Source organism: Phascolarctos cinereus, unplaced genomic scaffold (assembly GCF_003287225.1).
Source record: "Phascolarctos cinereus isolate Bilbo 61053 unplaced genomic scaffold, phaCin_HiC Scaffold_726;HRSCAF=1367, whole genome shotgun sequence".
Taxonomy (NCBI): Eukaryota; Metazoa; Chordata; class Mammalia; order Diprotodontia; family Phascolarctidae; genus Phascolarctos; species Phascolarctos cinereus.
Window position 1 is genome coordinate 252,484,685 of NW_027556098.1, and position 23,197 is coordinate 252,507,881.

Below are 23,197 nucleotides of genomic sequence, written 5' to 3' on the forward strand. Positions count from 1 at the left end.
TAGTAAATTTCAATCTCAATGTGAGTCAATGTGTGACTTGGTAGCCGAGAATGTTTTGGTGCTCTTAGGCAACACTGAGAGGTAGAATTTCCAGGATCAGAGAGGTCCTAGTTCCACAATACTTTGCCCTGATAAAACCACACCTGTAATACTGTATTAAGTTCTGATTGTCACAACTTAGCAAAGATAAGCAACTGATAAACCAGAGAGACTTTAGTAGAGGTCAACCAGAATGATGAAGGAACTTTAGATCTTACCCCACAAGGATCAGAATCTGGGGATGGCTAAAGAGATGTAAAAAGGTACACAGGGTGACTGGATAGCTGTCTTCAAGTATCTGAATGGCTGTTACATGGAAGAAGGAGTGTATTTATTCTGCTTAGTGCCTAAGGGCAGGAGCAACAGGTAGACACTGTAGAGATTATGATTTTGGCTGAACTAAGGAAAAATGGTCATTTTTTGGTCATGTAAGTATCATTCTTAGGTCACATACCATACAAAAATTGGAGTGGGCTGGATTTGGACTTCAGGCCATAGTTTGCTTCCCTCTATTTGCCAAAAAGTGGAACGACCTACTTTTTTTTTTAATGGCCTACTTCAAAGAGGGGTTTTACCCTCTCTGGAGTGATTCCAGCAAAAGTTGAATGACAATTTGTCAGGAACATTGTAGAGAGAGTTATTGATCAGATAGGGGTTGGAATAAATGGTTTCTAAAGTTCCCTCCAATTCTGAAGTTTTGTGATTCTGTAATTCATTGCAGGAAAGAGTGTTAGAGATCATTTAACTTAACCTTTCATTTTACATATAAGGAAATAGAGACACAGAAAGGTAAAGTGACCGATGTATTTGGCTAAATCACAGTAAAGAAGAATCAGTGGATTTGACGAAATCAGTAAAATATAATGGAAAGAGCACAGGACTTGGAATTAAGAGACCTAGGTTCTAGTCATAGTTTTTCTGTTAACTCACTTTATTCTGATCAGTTTCTTACTCTTTAAAAATAATGGAATTAGACTAAATGATATTTAAGGCCCCTTCCAGTTCAAATATTCTATGACTTGAAGTGAAAACATGTCTTACCAATGACCACCCTACTTGCCATTTCAGTACCAAGGTCAACAATGAAATGGATATAGCAATAATTGCATTTCATTCCTTGAGGGGCCTCTACACCAAGGGTTCTTAACTAAGGGGTTCTATAAATAGACTTCATAGGGTTCACAAACTTGGATGAGAAACAATACGACTTTATTTTCATTAACCTCTAAAAGAAATCTGGCATTTCCTTACGTTATACATATAGGCCACAACAGCAGTATTAGCAGGATCGGGGACTTTGTCGTTAACAGAAACAACAGATATTTTCATACCCAATTACAATTGTTACAGATAACTCAAAATATTGTTTATACATGTCACTATGTTAAAATTACTATAGTTATCACACCTGTCACTAGATGCTGTGAATTTGGAAAAAAAATATTTTTATGATTGTATTTCAAAATAATTTTATTTCCTTTGTAATTCTATATTTTATTTTATGCATTTAAGGAAATTATTTAGAGAAAAGTTCAATAGGCTTCACCAGACTATCAAAGGGTTCCATGACACAGAAATAGTTAGGAACACTTCTGGTAGACCAAGAAATTGTTATTGTTGTTATTCGTATATTTAAGAAAAATTGTGAACCTGAACTATCCTAGGGAATTTTTAGGGGCAGCTAGGTGGTTTAGTGGATAGAGTGCCGGGCTTGGAGTCAGAAATACTCATATTCATGAGTTCAAGTCTAGCCTCAGACACTTACTAGCTGTGTGACCCTGGGCAAGTCACTTAAGTCTGTTTGCCTTAGTTTTTTCATCTGAAAAATGAGCTGGAGAAGGAAATGGCAAATCACTCCAGCATCTTTGCCAAGAAAACCCCACATGGGGTCACAAAGAGTTAAAAATGACTGAATAAGGGAGTTTTTAGGAAAAATCTGAAATGTCAAAAATCAGATGAAATTAATATTTTAAAATAGCACTCTGAAAGGCAGATATTAGGCTAAAATATCCATACCCAAATTCAGGGTATCAGAAATTGAGGTAACTATCCATGGTCCTGCCCTTCGAGATTTTGGGTTGCTATGGGAACTCATTTTCCCTATCTGACTCAAGGTAAAGGGGAATGAAGGTGGGTTATCCACCTACTGCTAAAAAAGATCTGTGTCACTCCGTAGTGATATGATCAGCATGTTACCAAGGTTTTACTGTGAAAAAAGCAGTGCCTTCCTTTCACCTCCACACATGCTCCTTAGGCTTCACGTCCTTCCCTTGTGATATCTCCTTTCCCTCCTTTGCCAGAAGGGAGCAGCCCAGGAGGATCATTTAAACCAAATGTTAGTGAGGATGTCCATATAATGCAGACTAATAGAATTCTAGAATTTCAGAGATGGAAAGGACATCAGTGGCCTTCTACTACAAAGCATACCTGACAAAATATCGCTTCTACAACAGAGGTATCAAATTAAAATAGGAACAGGGACCCACTAATCCATAAAGATCCCTGCGAGTTGCATATTGACTTAGTTTTAAAATGTGATGTTATCTATATTTCACTGTATTTTTTGTCTGTTTTAGATAATAAAAATCCTTATTTTATTGTATTTTTACTTCTGTTGTTAAATATTTCTGAAATACATTTTAATCTAGTTCAGTTCAATCAGGAGTGTTGAGGGATGTGTTTGACATCTCTGTTCTACAATATACCAAATAAGTGATCATCTAATCTCTGTTTGAAGAAATCAAACAAGAGGAAACAAGGCAGACAAGCTAGGTGGTGCAGTGTTAGCTTTAGATGCAAGAAGACCTGTGTTCCAATCTGTCTCCAGTCACTTATTAGCTATGTAATCCCAGCCAAAGTATTTAACTACTCTCAGCCATAACAGTTTTCACATCCATAAAATGGTGGCAATAACACCTCCTACTTCACAAGACTGTTGTGAGGATCAAATATAACATATAGAAAATACCTTTAAAACCTTTAAGTGCTGTAATAAATGCTAGCTATTATTATTCTACTTTTGGATAGCTCTATTAGGAAGTTTTTCCTTGTCACTGTTGTTCAGTTATGTCTGACTCTTCATGACCCCATTTGGAATTTTCTTGACAAAGTTACTGGAGTGCCATTTCCTCCTCCAGCTCATTTTACAGATGCAGAAACTGAGGCAAACAGCATCAAGTGACTTGCCCAAGGTCACACATCTAGTAAGTGTCTGAGGCTGGATTTGAACTCAGAAAGATGAGTCTTTCTGATCCCAAACCTGGTGCTTTATCCACTGCACCATCAAACTGCCCTTAAAAACACTGAAGTGCTGTAACAAATGCTAGCTATCATTACTCTATTTTTGGATAGCTCTATTATGAAGTTTTTCCTTCTTGTTCTTCAGTAGCATTTGACTCTTTGTTACCACATTTGGGGTTTTCCTGGCAAAGATATTGGAGTGGTTTACCATTTCCTTCTCCACCTCATTTTACAGATGAGGAAACTAAGGCAAACAAGGTCAAGTGACTTGCCCAGGGTCACACAGCTAGTAAGTGTCTGAGGCCAGATTTGAACTCAGGAAGTGGAGTCTTCCTGACTCCAGGCTTAGCACTTTATCCACTGTATCACCTAAATGCCCCATACCACCTAGCTACAACTCTGATGCATCGTTCTTAGTTCTATCATCTAGGGTCAAGAAGAACCAGTATAAGCCCTCTTCCACACTAATAGTCCTTCATATTTTTGAATACAGTTATCACATGTCCCCCTAAAGCTTCCCTTTGAGCAAAAAGTCTTTAGTTCCTCTAGTCCATTATCATCATTCATGATCTAGACACCCTTCGCCATACTAGTTGCCCCCTTCTGGACGTTCTGCTGCTTATTAATGTCCTTCCTCAAATGTGGCCATCAGCACTTAACGCAATACCCTAGATGTGGTCTGACCTTGGCAGAACACTATGGGTCTATGTTCCTAGTCCTATAAAATATGCTTTTCTTTACATAGCCTAAGAAGACAGTTTTCTTAACTGCCATACTGCAGTTGACTTATATTGCCTTTTTTGACTTATATTGAGCTTGCAGTCCATCTAAAAACCCCAGATCTCTGTCAGTGTAGCCATGCCTCCACCCTCTCTATACATCTGAAGCTGATTTTTACATCTAAGTATGAGACTTTGCAGTTATTTTTATTAAATTTCATTTATTCAAGTCAGCCCAATGTCCTAGCTGGCCAAGATTTTTCAGAATTCTCTCATTCAGTGTGTTAGCTATCTACCCCCGCTTTGTGCTACCTGCAAAATGAATAAGCTACGGGGGCAGCTAGGTGGCACAGTGGATAGAGCACTGGTCCTGAAATCAGGAGGACCTGGGTTCAAATCCAGCCTCAGACCAAACAGTTGACACTTACTAGCTGTGTGACCCTGGGCAAAGTCACTTAACCCCAACTGCCTAAAAAAAAAATTAATAAGCTACCTATAACTTTATAAAAGTCATTAATAGTAATGTTACAATGCACAAGGCTGAGAATAGATCCCTGAAACACTGCAGTAGAGACCTGTTTCCAAGTTTATATGAACCAGTAAAGACTACCCTTTGGGTTCAGACATTCAATCAGTTTTGAATCCAACTAATTGTACCTTCATCTTTTAATACTGTATAAAAGAAAAGAATGGGAGTCTCTGTCACATGCTTTAATAAAACCTAGGTAAATCAAAGTTATAGTATGCCCATAGCCAATCAAGCTTTATTAAGCCTTTCAGAAAAGGTAATTAAGTTAGTTTAGCATGATCACAATTTCATGTTTTCATTGGTTAAGATTAAGTTCCTAGGAGACCAATTCAGCACTGAAAAAAATGGCGGCATAAAAAATAAAGAAATTGGAAACCAGGAGTTAAAAATGGGTTCATCACTTTTTTTTTCTAGAATGTGACTAAGATTGAACTTAAGTCTTATTCTTTCTGATCCATCATTGCTTCAATTCTCACTGAAATTGAGATGCTCTGGAACAAGAAAGGTTGAAAAGGTGATCTGCTTGTCTTTGAATAGGAAGAGTCTCAGTTCAAAGGGTTTTTAATTCAGATTCTTTCACAGTAACTATGTACATCAAAATTTAAGGAAAACTTTTTAAAAATATGAATTATAAGACAATGCAACAAAACTGTTTTGGCACCAAAAAAAAAGCAAGAAAAAATGAATTTTCCTCCAGAAAAATTCCCCACTTTAGCTTAGAGGTGACCACTGGGTTTGTGAAGGCCACTGCAGCAGAACAAAACATCTGGGACAGCCTATCTAACCAAGAAAGGCTGAAAATTCAGATCCTCAGACAGACTATGTCTGATGTCCAAGGCAATGTCTAGTTTATTTAAGTGAAGGTCATAACCAGGTTAGTTTGAGGACGGTGAGTTTTTCTGGAGGGAGTACAATACCAATAACATTACAGAACTTATATGTTCTAAAGTATCTACTAAGCATATGCTTAGCATTTGATAATTTCTTATAGTACAGTGGGCATTTAATTTTCAGGCAAATCTCCAACTTGACTCAGGAAAGCATATAAATTCTTTCAGACCAATTTAAAAGCTCACCAAAATATGTCACACTGGCTTAACTGTCTACATTTGACAGCCCTGTTAAGCACCTCCTTGTATATTTTTAAATCACAGCTTAGACAGGAGAGCCTCTAGTATGTCACACTTCAAAATAAAATTATTTTAATAAGCAGAATTCATTGTAATAAACCTGCAAAAGATAAACTAACAAAAATTGTCTTGACTCCTTTGAGCTGTCTGAATTCTCTATTCTATTTATAGAATTAGGTAGTTTCATCTGTACTTTACATAACAGTTATTCTCTGACACTTCCATCAGAAAGCATTAGAATCTTTTCCATAACAATTGGCTGGCACTAGAAAGTTATGCTTGGAGAACCTTAAGAAAACCTGCCCACATCACTTTATATGCATTCACCCAACAGACAAGTTACATCAACACACTCTTGAATTACAGAGAACTGAACATTTTTTTTTGTTTATTTGTTTTTTACTAGAATATTCTAGGGGCATGAGAAATAACTTTCAATTAAAACAAATGTTCAGGGCTGAGTCAAGATGGCTGAGTAAAAGCAGTGACTTGCTTGAGCTCTCCCCTAAACCCCTCCAAATACCTCTAAAAATGGCTCTAAACAAATTCTAGAGCAGGAGAACCCACAAAAAGACAGAGTGAAACAAATTTCTAGCCTAAGAAAACCTGAATGGTTGATTGGAAAGGTATATTGTGCCAGATGGAAGGCAAAAGAGGCCTCAGTGAACCTGGAGCAGGCCTCAGAGGACTGAATTGCAGGCAACTATGGTGGTTTCCAGAATTCTCAACACACAAATGCCAAAGACAACTTAGAAGGTCAGTAGGAAAAGTCTGTGACTGTGGTGAGAGAGTTCAGTCCCAGCCCCAGTCCTGGCTCAACCTCAGGGCAGTGGCTACTTCCTGAGCTTCTGACCCACAGACTGAGGGGGAATCGAGTGGCTGATCAGAGGGGTATTGTAGGGATCTCTTTGCCAGTGCTGAGGCAGGATTCTCTTGCTTTGCCCGTGCTTGGATCTGGCTCACAGTTCTGGGTGACAGTCCTGGGGCAAGGAGGAGTGCTGGAGTGGTAGAGGTTGTAGTGGTGGTGGAGAGGGAATCTTTCTCACAGTTCCAAGGCAGAAAAAAGTGCTTGTGGTCATAGATCAGAGCACAGGCCAGGAAAGGAATAAACACCTCACCCTTGATCATACCACCACGGAAGAACTGAAAACTTACAGGTCCATACAAGTATCTCTGAAAACAGCTGCACAAAACCCCCAAAGCTTGGGGCAGTACATTCTCCACACTGGAAGCAGACCCCCCCTACCTTAACAAAGAGTTTATAACTCAAGTAATTGGCTGGGATCATGAGCAAACTTCACCAAAAAGTCAGACCATAGAATCTTTGGTGACAAAGAAGATCAAAACATACAATCAGAAGAAGACAACAAAGTCAAAGCTCCTAAATCCAAAGCCTCCATGAAAAGTATGAATCAGTCTCAGGCCATGGAAGAGCTCAAAAAAGGCTTTTGAGAAGCAAGTAAGAGAAGTAGATGAAAAACTAGGAAGAGAAATGAGAGTGATACAAGAAAATCATGAAAAACTAGTCAACAGCTTGCTAAAGGAGCCCAAAAAAAATACTAAAGAAAATAACATCTTAAAAAATAGCCTAATCCAAATGGCAAAAGAGGTTAAAAAATCCACTGAGGAGAAGAATGCTCTAAAAAGCAGAATTGGCCAAATGAAAAAGGAAGTCCAAAAGCTCAATGAAGAAAATACTTCCTTAAAAATTAGAATGGAGCAATTGGAAGCTAGTGACTTTATGAGAAATCAAGACATTGTAAAATAAAACCAAAAGAATGAAAAATAGAAGACAATGTGAAATATCTCATTGGAAAAACAACTGACCTGGAAAATAGATCCAGGAGAGAGAATTTAAAAATTATTGGACTATCTGAAAGCCATGACAAAAAAATAGAGCCTAGACATCATGTTTCAAGAAATTATCAAGGTAAACTGCTCTGGTATTCTAGAACCAGAGGGTAAAATAGAAATGGAAAGAATCCTCCTAAAAGAGATCCCCAAAGGAAAACTCCTAGGAATAAATGTAGCAAATTCCAGAGTCCCCAGGTCAAGGAGAAAATATTACAAGCAGCCAGAAAGAACCAATTCAAGTATTGTGGAAACATAATCAGGATAGGGACAGCTAGGTGGTACAGTGGATAGAGTACTGGCCTTGGATTCAGGAGGACCTGAGTTCAAATCTGGCCTCAGACACATAACACTTGCTAGCTGTGCGACCCTTTCCAAGTCACTTAACCCCACTGCCTAGCCAAAAAATACATAAATAAATAAAAATAAATTGAAAAAATAAATAGAAACATAATCAGGATAACACAGGATTTAGCAGCTTCTACAGGAAGGGACCACAGGGCATGGAGTATGATATTCCGGAGGGCAAAGGAGATAGCATTACAGCCAAGAATCACCTACCCAGCAAAACTGAGTATAATCCTTCAGGGGGAAAAATGGACATTCAGTGAAATAGAGGACTTTCAAGCATTCTTAATGAAAAGACCACAACTGAATAGAAAATTCAGCTTTCAAATACAAGACTCAAGAGCAGCATGAGAGGTAAACAGGAAAGAGAAATCATACGGGACATATTAAGGTTGAACTGTTTACATGCCTACATGGGAAGATGATATTTGTAGCTCATGAGACCTTTGTCAGTATTAGGGTAGTTGGAGGGGGAAAACTTATATGTATAGATAGATTGATACATAGAGGGCACAGGGTGAGTTAAAGATGAATGGATGATATCTGGAGAATAAAATTAAAGGGTGAGAGAAGATTATACTAGGAGAAGGAGAAAGGGAGAGGAAGGATGGCCTAAATTATCTCAAATAAAACAGACAAGAAAAGGCTTTTACACTGGAGGGGAAATGGAGGAAGGTGACCTGGAATGAGTGAATCTTATTCTCATAGGATCTGGCTTAAGGAGGGAATACCATACATACTCAATTGGATAGGGAAAGCTATCTTACCCTACAGGAAAATAGGGGGGAAAGGGATAAGAGAGCAGGGGGATGACAGAGGGGAAGGTAGATTGGGGGAGGGGATAATCAGAAGCAAACACTTCTGAGGAGGGACAGGGTCAAAAGAGAGAATAGAATAAACCAGCTGGGGTAGGGAGGGTGGGATAAAATGAAAGGAAATGAAGTCTAATGAAGTCTAGGAGGAGATCAATTACAAAGCTAGTATCAATATCATAAACATCATATGTGGGGTATGGAGGTAAAAGAAGGCAAAGGCATCATCTTGACTTAGCAGAGATTCCCTAGAATGATGCCATCACAGAAGGGTGTACAAAGAACAGTTACACTTAGTGTTGGCAAACTGGACTTAATGCCCTTATGTCTTCAGTGTTATAAATTGGAGTTTTCAGCACTACCTGTACCAATTTGGAGTAACTATAAGTAAAATGTCACAATGGGAAAAGTTCTGTTCTTGGAACCAGGAGACCCAGGTCTGATTCTTGGCTTTGCCACTTTATAGGTGTATAAGCCTGGACAAGCCAGTTCACTTTTCTGAGCCCTACTTTCCTTAACTTTAAAGAAGGAAAAATAATACTTCTATAGTAACAACCTAACAAGGGGTTGTGAGGAAGATGCTTTCTACATCTTAAGGCACTACAATATGAATCATCATTATCATTGTGGCTGTCCAAAAGTGGAACAAGTTACTTCAGGAAGTAATGAAGTGAAACCTAGATGACCCTGTACTGGGGATGCCCTAGCAAGGAGAGCTCCTCACGTGTATAGGTTGATCCATATCCACAGCTCTTAGCTTTCTCAAATATGAGGACCTTTTTTAATATTAGAATACAGTATGGACCCCTAGCATTGCTACTGTGGTAGTATTAGGAGAAGGGGAGAAAGGAATAAGCATCTATTGTCTACTATACACCAGGCACTGTACTAAGCACTTTACAAATATTATCTTATTTGATCCTCAGAACAATGTGAGGTAGGTGCTATTTTGATCTCAATTTTGCAGTTGAGTTAACTGAGGCAGACAGAAGTTAATGACTTGTTCAGGATCACACAGCTAGTGAGTATATGAGGCTGGATTTGAACCCAGGTCTTCCTGACTCCAGGCCCAGTGTTCTATCCACTGTGCCACCTCACTGCCTCTAATTTGTATTTTAAAAAATGCACAATTGCAAAAAGTTGCTATGAATTCAACAAAGCTTTCAAATAGATTTATTTTTCCTAATTATAATAGCATACACACATTTGGAGATGTAGAGAACATCCATCCATCCATCCATCCATCCATCCATCCATCTATCTATCTATCCATCTATTCCTAGAGGCAGTGAGTGGGTATAGTAGATAAAGTGTTGGACCTGGCATTAGTAAGATCTAAGTTCAAATCCTTCCTCAGGTATTACTAGCTTTGTGAGTATGGGCAAGTCACTTAACCTTTCTCAGCCTCAGTTTCTTCATCTGTAAAGTGAAGATAATAATAGTGTCTACCTCACAGGTTCCTGTGAAGATCAGATGAAGATCAGAAATAACGTTGTTGTTGTTTAGTCACTTCAGTCACGTCCGACTCTTGGTTACCCCTTTTTGGTATTTTTGTGGCAGGGATTCTAGCATGATTTACCATTTCCTTTTCCAGCTCACTTTACAGACAAGGAAACTGAGGCAAACAGGGTTAAGTGACTGGACTAGGGTCACACAGGCAGTAAGTGTCTGAGGTCAGATTTGAACTTGGCTCTTCACAATCCCAGGCCCAGCTCTCTAACTTCTGTGCCACCTACCTGCCCTATGAAATAACATACAACTCTGCAAACTTTAAAGCACTACATAAATGTAAGTTATTATTAGTAGTATCTGACAAACACTAATACATATAGAGTAAGACATATATCTTATTGAGTCCACAGGAGTCATGATTGCTTACTTATACCAATTTGTACATTAAAGATTCCTTATAAGACTTTTATGACCCTCCAGTGTTTGTCCCACAGATCGGGAATCACTGGTGTTGATAACACCATCTATGGATGGTCCCTTCTAACTTCAAGATTCTATGATTTTCAAAGTCACAAAGCTAGTAAATGGCAGAGTCCACGAAGAAAAGTCTTCTGATTCTTAATCCAATCTGCTTTCTACTAAACACTGCTTTTTTAATTTAAGGAATGGAGCAATGCACCTTCTGAATCCAGAGCCTGCAACCCATAAACACACAAAAGGAAAAGAAATTGTTTTCTATCACATAAGACACGGTAACATTCATCCATCTAATTCATCTCTAAGCAAAAACTGTTGAGTAGTAAGCACTCCTCACTGCAAATATTCATTTGCTTCATCTCTCCCAAGACACCTTGTACCCTCCTGTAGTCCTCTGACTGAAGGGACTTTCCTTTCCCTCTTAGCCCTCTCCCTACCACAAACCATTCCACAATGTCCTTATTAGGTATGCATTCCCAGGCAATCTCCCACAATTTCAAATTTACTCTGACACACTCCCTTCCTCCTATCTCTCCTCCTCCCAAAAGGTGGAAAATCACCTGCCCTACATTAAGAAAAGATCAGAATAGAAGAGGGATAATGTTGAATTGAATAGAAAATAGATTTATGAATACATGGGGAAATGAGGATTTATATTATTAGAACCCTCTAGGAGATATTATGCTAATATAATTTCTTTACCCAGGGGGGAAAAAAAAAGTAGAGGACAGTTATTACTTGGAGAGTAAAACCCTTCAGATCAGGAGAAAAGGATGAATATATTGGATTGTATTCTCTGACATGCTGCCTAGATGATGAACTCAGCCTATATAAAATATGTTGGTCATAACTTCATTTCTACATATACTTGTAATCAGCGTTTTTCCCTTCTCAACTACAAAAGTTACAGAATATAGCACAGAATCACTTATTGACTCAAAAATCTGCCACTCTCTTCTCAAGGCACGGAACATTTTCCTTCTGGAAAATGTCTCCTGTTTCCTTCACAAATGGAGAAGTTCAGGGTTTGTCAGATTGAAGAATGAGTGAACTCGCTCTCGGCTAACAGAGGAGAAGCAATGAAATTACAGGGCATCACTTCTGAGTGAGATTCCAGTCTCTGGTTCTCATTTTCCCCTGCACTCAGCCCTGAGTAACATTAACGAAAAGGGCAAAAACAAATGGCAGGGAAGCTTTGAATATTAGGTATACGTGTCCTTGCTGTGACATTGTCTACATAAGCACTGAGTCATATGGGGACTCTTTGCACATCAAGAATCTTCTTTAATTTTTTTCCCATCAGCACAAAAATGTTAATTAGACAGAAATCTTTAAGTTATTTCTTCTCACAAAAAGAGGTATTGTCTTGCCATCTGGACCCTCCATTGAGGGCTTTTTTAAAAAAATTGTTAAATTTTATTTTCAGAAAAACCTTCTTTAAATGACAACAATCAGCCTCAGAAGCAAATGCAAAATGACACAACTTTGTCAGGTGTAACAAACGCTATTTGATGTGCTTTGGGCTATTAATCAATCAACCAATCAGCAAGCATTTTTTAATCTGCAGCGCCAGAAACTGTATTAAGTAAAGTGAATACAGAGACAGAAATTTAACCTCTCTGGCCCTTAAGGGGCTTCTGACCTATAGGGCTAGGCACCATATAGCTATATAAATATATATGATACATACAAAGTAAGTACAAAGTAAAATGAAGTGGAACATGAACAGATAGAGGACCAGGAAAGGCTTCATGTCAAAGGTCAGCACTTCTGCAGGGATTTGAAGGAAAGTAGAGATTTTAAAAGATGGAGGTGAGGAAGAAATGCATTCCAGGTTAAGAGGACACACTACGAAGAATCATGATGACAGAATGTAGAGATTTGTGAAGAAGGAGGAAAGTGCGCCAGTTTGGCTGGACCATGGTATACATGAAGGAGAATGATATATAATAAGACTGGAAAATTAGGATGGAGTGAGTTTCTAAAGGTTTTTAATGACAAGCAAAGGAATTTGTATTTGATGCTAGAAGCAATAGGGAGCCACTGAGGTTTACCAAACAGGGGAATGATATGATTAAGGAAAGTCATTTTATCAACTCTATGGCAGATAGATGATAGAGGGGAGACCAATTAAAAAAACTATTCTACTAGTACAGGCAAACGGAGATGCGGGCTCGAACTGGGGTGGTCACCATGTGAGTAGAGAACATGATGTAGGATGCCCCTAAAGCAACAATATTTATTTAAATACACAAATCATAGCACTTGATTTTAATAGATACTTCTTTTGTTGTTATTGTTGAATCATTTTTCAGTGGTGTTTGACTGACTCTTCATAACCCTACTTCTTGTCAGAGATACTGGAATGGTTTGCCGTTTCCTTCTCCAGCTCATTTTACAGATGAAGAAACTGAGGCAAACAAGGGGAAGTGACCTGCCCAGAGTCACACAGCTAGTAAGTGTCTAAGGCCAGATTTGAACTTATGAAGATAAGTCTTCCCAATCCCAAGCCCAGTACTCTTATCTACTGCACCACCTTTTATTAAGGTGATTTGTTCTGTGAAGTTTGGATTCCAACAAAGAACTGCACTTAAGGACCTAGAGCGCCACATGTGGCCTCCAGGTCGCAGGTTCCCCACCCCTGATCCAGAATTTTGGGCTCAATTCAGCCAATAATCATTTATCAATTGCTTGCTATATGCCAGGCACTGTGGTAAGTAGTGGGGATTCAAAAAAATGGCAAAAGATAGTACCTGCCCTCAAGGAACTAACAATCCAATAGGCGAGGACAACAAGCAAAAATATATGCGCAAGCAAGTTATATGGAGATGGAGTGTGTTATTCATGGAATAGCCTGGAAGCCAGTGTGACTGGATTAAAGTATACCTGGCAGAGAAAAGACTGGAAAGGTAGGAGGAGGCTAAATGTGAAGGGCTTTTGGATTTACTTAACAGACATTGCGAAAGTTTTTGAGAAATAAATGACCTGATCAGGCCCACACTTAAGGAAGACTGACCTGTCAGTGGGGTGTAACATGGATAGCAGATGGTAGAGACTAGAGATACGAAGAAAAACTCAGGGGGCATATGTTGGTCCAGGTGCGATGCAATAAGGGCTTGAATCAGGGTTAGTGGAATGGAGAGAAAGAACTAAAAGATATTACAAAGGAAGCCTGAACGTTGAAAGTTTGGGGATGGGGAGGAGTCAAAAGTAACTCCTAGGTCTCTAGCCCCCGTGCCTGGGGGATGGCTGCGTTCAGGCCATCAGGACACTTAAATATGCCAGAGAAATTCAATCTGGATCATGCAGCCTCAGGCTTGAGTCAAAGCTTGGACTACAGGACCACTGCTCCCACTACCTGACTCTACTGGACTTCCATTGTCCAAATTATAGTTTCCTTAACTTTTGTGGCCCTTCTGACCTTGGAAGAGTGGGAACCTTCAGGAGCTGAGTCCTTTCCCACAAGCCATCCCTGCTTCCCCTGTTTATCGAGGCTACACTTTGTTCTTTTGCTCTGATCACCTAAAAGCTGAGCAAACAGACATGAGGAAATCTCCCAGATAACATACACAGCCTGTCAAATTAAGGAGGGCATGTTGACAGCAAATAGATAAAATGTGTCAACTCCTTGAAAAGCTAATAGATTTCTGCTGACCCATAAAACAGTAGGGTATGGCTGACACGTCCATCTTTGTATAGATGACTATCAGTGAGTGTCACCCTCAATAAGGCAGGTCTCAAGGAAGTCCTAGTGATGAGTCTATTTCCTTCACATTAACATGCTCATTGTTCAGAGAGTGGGAAAGTTAACAGGATCATCTTCCTCTTTCCTACCATCCCCCTAAAATGAGACTCACTCATGCATATTTCTCATTCACATATTATATTTCTTAGCTAAAGCTTATCACCATCTCTCTACAATTATAAGTTAATAAAAAAAAGTACTTGAAATTATAGCTTCTAAGAGTCTGCAAAATGCATTCAAAATTTTTCTTCTCCTTTCTTATACTAATCACCATAAATCCTAAAAACTTAATATGGAAGCTAATTATATATTTGCAAGGCACAAAGAGAACAGAACTCTTTTCTTTAGTAGCTTACAATATAAGTATTTCAAAAAATAAGAATAATAGTAATAGTTAGCATTGATACCAAGCTTTAATGTTTGCAAAAGTGCTTTACAAATATCTCATTTTATCCTCAAAACAAACCTGGGACATAGATATAATTATCCCAATTTTACAGAAGAGGAAACTGAGACTGAGAGAGGTTAAAGATTTGTCTGGAAATAATGAGCTAGTAACTATTTGAGGCGGGATTCACACTCAGGTCTTCCTATCTCCAGGTCCAGTACACTAAATAAATAACATACTTCCTAATTAAATCACAAGATTATTAAGTTAAATAACATTAATTATCTAGCAACGTGGCTCAGGGAACAGTGCAGAGCATCATGAGATTTTGTTTTTCATCTAGTTCTGACAAGTACTTTTGATATGATCTTAGGAAACTCATTTAACTTCAGAGACTCAGTTTTCCTGTCTGTGAAATAGAGGGAACACCTATCTTCCTCCTTACTTCCTTGCCTCTGCAGTAGTCATCGTTCTTGACTGCTTGTAACTTTTGTGTGTGTGTGTGTGTTTTTAACTTGCAACTTTTGTACACTTTCCTTTCTTGGCTCCTGTAACACTGTACTCTCTGGGTTCTCTTTCTGCCTCTCTGCTCCTTTTTTCTCCTTTGTGGGTTCCTCCTGCGTCTTTTGTCCAATTACATAATCATTCCCCAAAACTCTGTCCTCCTTCCTCTTCTCTTGTCTTTCTGCTTTAGTGATCATCACATGATTCCCAACTATCACTTCTGTGTGGATGATACCCAAGGACGTAACTCCAGGCCTAATCTCCCTCCTGAGTTTCAGACCCACATTTCTCACTTAGATATCAAAATGGAACCTTAAGCCAGCATGTCCCAAAATGAACTCAATCTTTTCTCCAAAAACTTTCTGAGTTAGAGGCAACTCATGTTTCCTTATTTCTTTGTTTTATTATCAATCATTATTATTAATTTTTTTAAAAAATTGAATTACTTTCATATTAATTAATATAAATAATATCTTGATTAATAAAATTAAATTAATTTTTGTGTATGGTGAATTTCTATGCAAACACCTTTCTCCAGCAGGTACATTCACCGCATTCCTCATCCTTTTCAGGGGATCAGGTTCTCCACTTTATGGGAAGTATCTCATACGTCTTATGAATTCCCAAGCCAACTTCCTGTCAGACACCTTGGTACCCAGACTAGAGACCATGCAGCCTCCAGAACTTCTGTATTAAGGCCTCACTGTTCTGGTTAGTTAGTGCCTCATTGGGGGGGGCACTATTATCTAGACAGGCTCCAACCCTCCAACCCTTCACTTCATTCCCCAGTTATCTTCTTGGCAGCCATGCTATTACACATATACCCCTCACCAATCCCTGCTTTCCAGTTCTGTAACCATAATCAAATCAATATCCCCATTGCTACTAGAAAGATTATATCAATCATCTTCCCTATGCCTCTATTTACCATTTCTGCAACTTCCCAAATGAAAATATCCCTTCTTGGCCATCACTTCCCTGTGTCTTATTGTTTCCCTCACTAGAAGGTATTTTCCTTGAAAGTAGAGACCATCTTTCATTTTTGTATTTGTAACCCCAGTATTTAGTACAATATTTGACATGTAGTGTTTAATAAATGCCTTTTCATTCATTTACTCATTTACTATTCATTCTATAACTTCAAATGTTCATTAGTGCTTCTTTCCTTCCTACTCTAACATATTTTTCTTCCCCCAAGACTACTGACAGCATAGAATTCCCCATTCCTTCAGATTTTTCTGCTCCCCCTTGTATTTTCCCTTTGAAGTACTTTTTCCATTCTTTCAAGAAGTAATTCATTCTTTCTAATAATCAAAAGTAGAGGAGAGAGACATTCCTCCATCTTCTATTAACATTCTCTATTGGTGCATTCACAGCTATTATTTGCTACTGGCAGAAACACAAACATAATGTACTATGTACTTTCTATTGTTCATGGCAATTCTTCTTCCCTTCCATATTTTCTGGAAGTGAGATTTTCAATTGTGATCCTCAGTGGTGCATGCTGGTGGCTAGCTGATGGCTAACTTCTGTGGCTAACTGCTAAAGCAAAATTCCATGCCTATTTGCTGGTGACTCAGTTAATGGGAGCTCAACTGTTTTGGGCTCCCTAATGAGGCTTTATTTATGAAGAGTTTTGTTATTTTTTTCTCCTGATAGGACATGTTTTTGCATAGGCCAGAATGCTCTGCTTTACTTTTGCCTCTTGAAATCTTGAGATTAAACCTAAAATGCCATCCCTCAGTTCTTAGAGCTAGCCCTGCCTCCATGCTTCCTCTCAACTACTTGGTATATATTTTATGTTTTAATTGGTCTACGTTGTTATCCTACAGAGTATAAGCTCCTTGACAACAGGGACCATTTTGTCTTTGTAGCCCCCAGACCTTAAGCACAGTGCCTGGTACATAGTAGCCAGTTGGCAAAACTCCTTGAATTTATTTGAATTGATGTTAGCTTTCTCAGATACCTCTGACCCATATTATTATACTCTGGCCAACCCATAAGGCAAACAGAAGCAGCTATTATCTGCTGCCCATGACGTAATCTTGAGTAGAAATCAAATTTCCAGCCCTTTCTCATCTCTTCCTTTCCTTCTCTCCTCATTTTGCTAATTAGACTTCTAACACTTAGTCCTATATGGTTGCTTTTGTACTTCAGTATCTTCTGGTCCCAGTTAATGTTCTACTGGATGTCCAAATCTCCCCCTCCTCCAACTATTTATTAATATCATTCATTCATTTGTTCATTCAACAAATCTTTACTGAGCATCTGTGGCACTGAGGATCTGAGTGTGTGTATACGAGGCAGTATGCTAGGTACTGTGTCAGACTGCTTTTTAAAGACTTTCCTGCCTTTTCTTTTCCTTACTGGTACGGTCATCTCTGATCCATAAATAACAGAGTCCTTCCAAAACCTCAATGCAAACAGAAGCTGCTTTAAGCTACTGCCTGAGAGATTTTTAAAATGTTCCTTGAAAACAGGGGTTTTTTACTGGGGGTCCCTGGACCATAGATTTCAGGAGTCCATAAACCTGGACGGGAAAAAATGACATCTTTATTTTCACTAACCTCCAACTGAAATTTTAGCATTTCCTTCAATTATTTAAAAACTTGATTCTGGGAACAGGTACATAGGGCTCACAGACCACCAAAGAGGTCCCTGATATGATTAAGGTTGAGCTTTACTGCCTTCCTCAAAAGCCTTCAATAATTTCCTATAGCCTACTGGATAAAGTCCAAATTCCTTCGTCTAGCATTTGAGGTCCTGTACAATCAGGCCCCAAACCACCTTTTCATCTACTCCTCTACAGCATAAATTCTCAATTCTAGGCATTCAGGATAACTTAACAAATGTCTGAATACCCAATCCTTGGTTTGTTCATATGATTCTGCCCATCTGGAGTGTTTGCTCCCCTTCTCTTTTTTGTTTTGTTTTTTTGGGGAGGTTTTTAGTTTAAAAGTTTGATTTATTGGTTCCCAAACTTCCTAAGGGCTCTTCTAAACAAAAAAATAAAGATATGCTTATTTCAGTACTTTAATCAAGTTTGAAAATGTATTTCGAACTTACTCTTGTGTCCCAAGCTGTGAAATAATTTTTTCTTTTGTTTTATGTAATGTAGGAGTTACCAAGTTTTGTTTCCAGATATCTCTTACACAACCTTTTTAAAGCAACTGATGATGTCAGCTTTTTATAAAATCTAAAATAACAACACTAAGAACATTTAACTTTTCATATATAAATCAACTTTATGTTGATTAAGAAATAAGATATTGTAGGTTAAGCGTTTCTAAGACTGACTTGGCCACTCCATCTTACCTCCTTTCTCACATTTCATACATAATATTTTATTTTTTCCCCAATTACATTCCAAAAAAACAATTTTTAAACTGTTTTTTTGAGTTTTAAGTTCTAAATTCTATCCCTCCACTCCTCCTTCCTTCCTTTCCCTCCTCCCTCCCTGAGATTGGAAGAAGTCTGCTATAGTTTATATATGTGCAAGCACATAAATTTATGTCTGAAATTATAGAGAATCAACCTTCATTCAAGGCCATGTAAAAAGCCACCTTCTCCATGACCATTACATGCTGGGAGCAACCCTCCCCACTTTGCAATTTTATTTTAAATTTTCATACGACATTTCTCGTATATTGACTTGAATTGTAGATGTTTACATACTTGCCTTACCTCCTAGGCAATATTGTAGGCAATATTCTTTGTAGGTATGAGTGATGTGTCTTCATATTCCACATAGCAACTAGCATGGTATATTTTGTTCACCAAATGTTTGTTAAATTAACAAACACATAATAAGAGTTAATAACAATAGCTAGGCAATTATATAACACGTTAGATTTATAAAGTACTTTACAAATGTCACTTCATTTGATCCTTACAACCACTCTGGGAGGTAAGTGCCTTTAATATCCCCTCATTTTACAGACAAGAAAACTGAGGCAGTCAGAAGTTAAGTGACTTGCCCAGGGTTATAATTTAAGTTCTTCTGACTCCAAGTTGAGTGCTCTATCCATTGGACCACCTTGCCACACAATGAATGACTGATAGAAATAAACACCTGATGGCATAATAAATGAAGTAAAAATTTTAAATTTGTTGACGACACCATCAAATCATGGAGATGACACTGGGTTCTTGAAGGCTTTGCCAGCAGAGTGCTGGTTTTCTAAGCTCTAAGTGCTGGATTTCTTGTTAGAGGACCTAGATCCATATCTTATCTCTGTGTGACCTTGGACAAGTTACTTAACTTTTGGCTTCAGTTCCTGCAGAGATAAAAGGAATGAGTTGTATTTAAATGACCTCTAAGGTCCTTTCTACCTCAAAGTCTATCACTGATTTTACCCAATGACTGCATGGTTGTTATCTAAAGGCTCACCTATGTTCATCAGATAGGCTCATCAGCAAAGTAGCCAGAATGATAAATTTTTGGCTATAATCTCTTCCAAAGACTGTCTAACAAATCAGAAAGAGTATGTGATCTGCATCAATGGAAGGCATTTTTGTTGTTGTTCAGTTGTTTCAGTCATCTCCAACTCTTCGTGACCCCATTTGGGGTTTTCTTGGCAAAGACACTGGAGTGGTTTGCCACTTCCTTCTCCAATAAGTAATGAAAAATATATAAAAATGGTAAATGCACAGATCCCTGAAATATTGAAGTATGAAGAAATGCAGTAGTTATTTATTTACTTGTTTGCTTGTTTGTTTATGTATTTATGTATTAGTTAGGCAATGGGGTTAACTGACTTGCCCAGGATCCCACAGCTGGTAAGTGTTATGTGTCTGAGGCCGGATTTGAACTCAGGTTCTCCTGAATCCAGAGCCGGTACTCTATTCACTGCACCGCCTAGCTGCCCCAGGAAATGCAGTAGTTTTAAAGGCTCTGATTCTATTGACATTTCATGAGTGTTTCACAATTTCCCAGTTGCTTGCCTGCTTAATTAATTGTGATGAGTACGAGTTTATGAATCGAATTCCAGGATATTTGGCAAGCATATCAGACTGTAAAAAATAACCCATTTTTTACTACCTAAGCTCATAAAAATTCAACCAAAGATCATTCTTCAAATCTAGCAATTCTGTATTTCTCAGACCAGAGGTGGGGAACCTGTGGCCTCAAGATAGAGGTGGCCATCTAGGTCCTCAAGTATGGCCCTTTGACTCCCAACTGAAGAACCACTCTTGAGGACCTGGAGGTCACAGGTTTCCCATCCTTGTCTTAGACCATTATGCATTGTGAAGCAGCACTCTTCTCTCCCCATCGATGGACTATTGGGAGAATAAACATACCAAATTCTCTGACACTTCCCCCTTCATCTATGAGGCAGCTAGATAAATAAAGCACTAGACCTCAAGTCAGGAATTATTTGCCTGATTCCTCATCTGTAAAATGTGGCTAATAACAGTATCTACACCCCAGGGCTGTTAGGAGGATATTTGTTATGGTTATGAGATCTTTGCAAAGCACTTTGCAAACCCTGAGTTGCTCCACAAATACTAGTTATTGTTATCATCAATAAAATTATTTTTGTCATTATGTTTTTAAAATAATTCTTTTTTTCTTTTGTATGAGGCAAATTAGGAGAAAAATTGACTTTAAAATCCTGATTTTTTTAGAGATTTCCAAGAACTGAAGGTTCAGAGGAGAGTGATAAAAGGCAAAGGATTGAAAAAGAGGACTCTAAGTAAAAAGGTGTTGGGAATTTGAATTATTTTTGGCATTTGCAAGGACATCAACTAGGTAGCTAATTGTCAAAGACAGTATATCTAGGTTTTATCTATTGCAAATAAATAATTATTTTAAAATGAATTTAAATAACAAGATAATTGGTTTAAGTCAGATTTAAGGGAAAATGTACTAAGAATGAAGCCTTAGACTAGGTATCAAAGAGAAAGCCATGCAATCCTTTTCCTTGAGGGTCTTTAAGAGCAGGACAGCTGTTCATCTGTCTAAATTTTTTTTTTTCAAAATGAAGCCTGACTGGTTTAATTAACTTTGGGAAATGAGTTGTGTTGACACCTGTTTTAGAATATCTGTCTCAGTCAAAGGCATTCATAAAGTATATAAAATGTTCCCACAATGCTTTTAGGTCCAAAGCTTCACTCACTGGGAGAAAGTCTCTGAAATTCATCTCCCAGAAGCCTGTGTGTGGTGTCTACAAAGGAGATCCTGAATAATAAGTACTCCCAGGTGGAGAAGTTTAAAAAAAAATAGTACATGTGAATGAGTCTTGCACAAAGAGCAAAATAATTAGCCACCAGAAAAGGAGTGGTCCTCTAGGAGACTAGAGAGAGGTGGAGGCTGGAAGAGAGGGCATGACCAGAAGCACAGGGCAATGGAGAAACCAGGGGCTTTTGTACACATGGTAATGGTGAGCACTGCTCTCTGCCCTCTCAAGCCAAGGCTGGAAGGGGAGTTTACCAGGCAGTGCAGTTCAGATTTCAAGCTGCAGTATTAGTCAGTTGTTTAGTTGTTTTTCAGTTGTGTCCAACTCTTTGTGACTCAGTCTTGGGTTTTCTTGGCAAAGATACTGCAGTGGTTTGCCATTCCCTTTTCCAGCTCATTTTATGGACAAGGAACTGAGGCAATTAGGATTAAGTGACTTGCCCAGGGTCACAAAGCTACTAAGTGTCTGAGGCCAAATTTGAACTCTGTTCCTTCTGACTCCAGGAGTGGCACTCTATCTACTACACCACGTAGGTGCCCTGTATCATTAGTGCATAGGCTTAAACTGCCTGTATCCCTCTCCTACAGGGTTGAAGGTGCCAAGAAAATGAATGGATAAAGGACTCACAGCCTCCCTTGGAGTCAAAGGAGGTGATAGATAGTCACGGGCAAATGCGCTGGGGGGGAAAAAAGGCTTATTACATGACATAAGATCTTTGCTACTAGTTTGTTATGCTTTATTAAATGCTTTCTGTTTTGCATTTATGTGTCTGTTGGCTTTGTCTAGGAGATTTATGGAATGGGGCCTCAAGAGCTGTGGGTGTGACTAAATGAAGAGAACCCCAAAGAGACATGAACATGGATACAGCATTCAGGAGGGTCATATGAAGGTGGGATGGAACAGGGTTGGGGGGAAGATGCCACATTTCTAAAATCCAAGTTTGAATAAACCTTACTTACTTATGCTAGGGCCTTTAACTTCAGATAATGCCAGATAATGTCAGATAATATCAGATAATAAATTCAGGCAAGGTGGAAAGAGCAATGGCTTTGGAATCAACAGACCTGAATTTGAATCTCAGCTCTGTCTCTTACTTTCTATGGGAAATTGGGCAAGTCACTTAACCACTCTGGGAGTCACTTTCCTCATCTATAAAATGAAGAGGATGGGTTAAGTCCCTCCTGACTTTATATCTATGATCATATGGCCTAGTAGATAATAAATAACAGCTAGCATTATGTAGTACTTGAGTACAGTGCAGCAAAGGAAAACACATAAAAGGATGATGAAACACGCATCGCTTAACCTGTCGAGAGTTAATGTCCCAGGGTGACTCTCTAAGACCCTAAGTTACAGATGAGTTAGCAAACTGCATCCATGGTGGCTCAGAGTTTCCATACTGGGAGAAGCCCACGCTGATGACCTCATGGGTCCAGACCAGGGGTGGGGAACCTTCGGTCTCAAAGCCACATGTGGCCCTTCAGGTCCTCAAGTGTGGCCCTCTGTCAAAGAGCCACACTTGAGGACCTCAAGGACCACATGTGGCTTTGAGACCGAAGGTTCCCCACCCCTGCGATTCCAGACCAAAGAAAAAGCAAATACCACTTAACTCTTGCCCAGGAAAATTAGTATTTTTAAAATTATTTCTTGGGGGGAGATAATAAGACTGCTGATAGAACACTAAGTCAATACCTTGCAAATGGGAAGGAATTGATTAGTCTGGGGTAGTTATATACCCCACAGAAGACACAACTCTGAATGATGAAAAAAAGTTTCTCTCAAAG

General features: G+C 38.7%; 1 protein-coding gene across 2 annotated transcripts in view; it reads right to left on the reverse strand.

Moving 5' to 3' along the window:
* The window catches only part of MTUS2 (microtubule associated scaffold protein 2), a 667,437-nt gene that overhangs the window by 436,087 nt on the left and 208,153 nt on the right, over window positions 1-23,197 (reverse strand). The gene's annotated exons all lie outside the window — the stretch shown is intronic.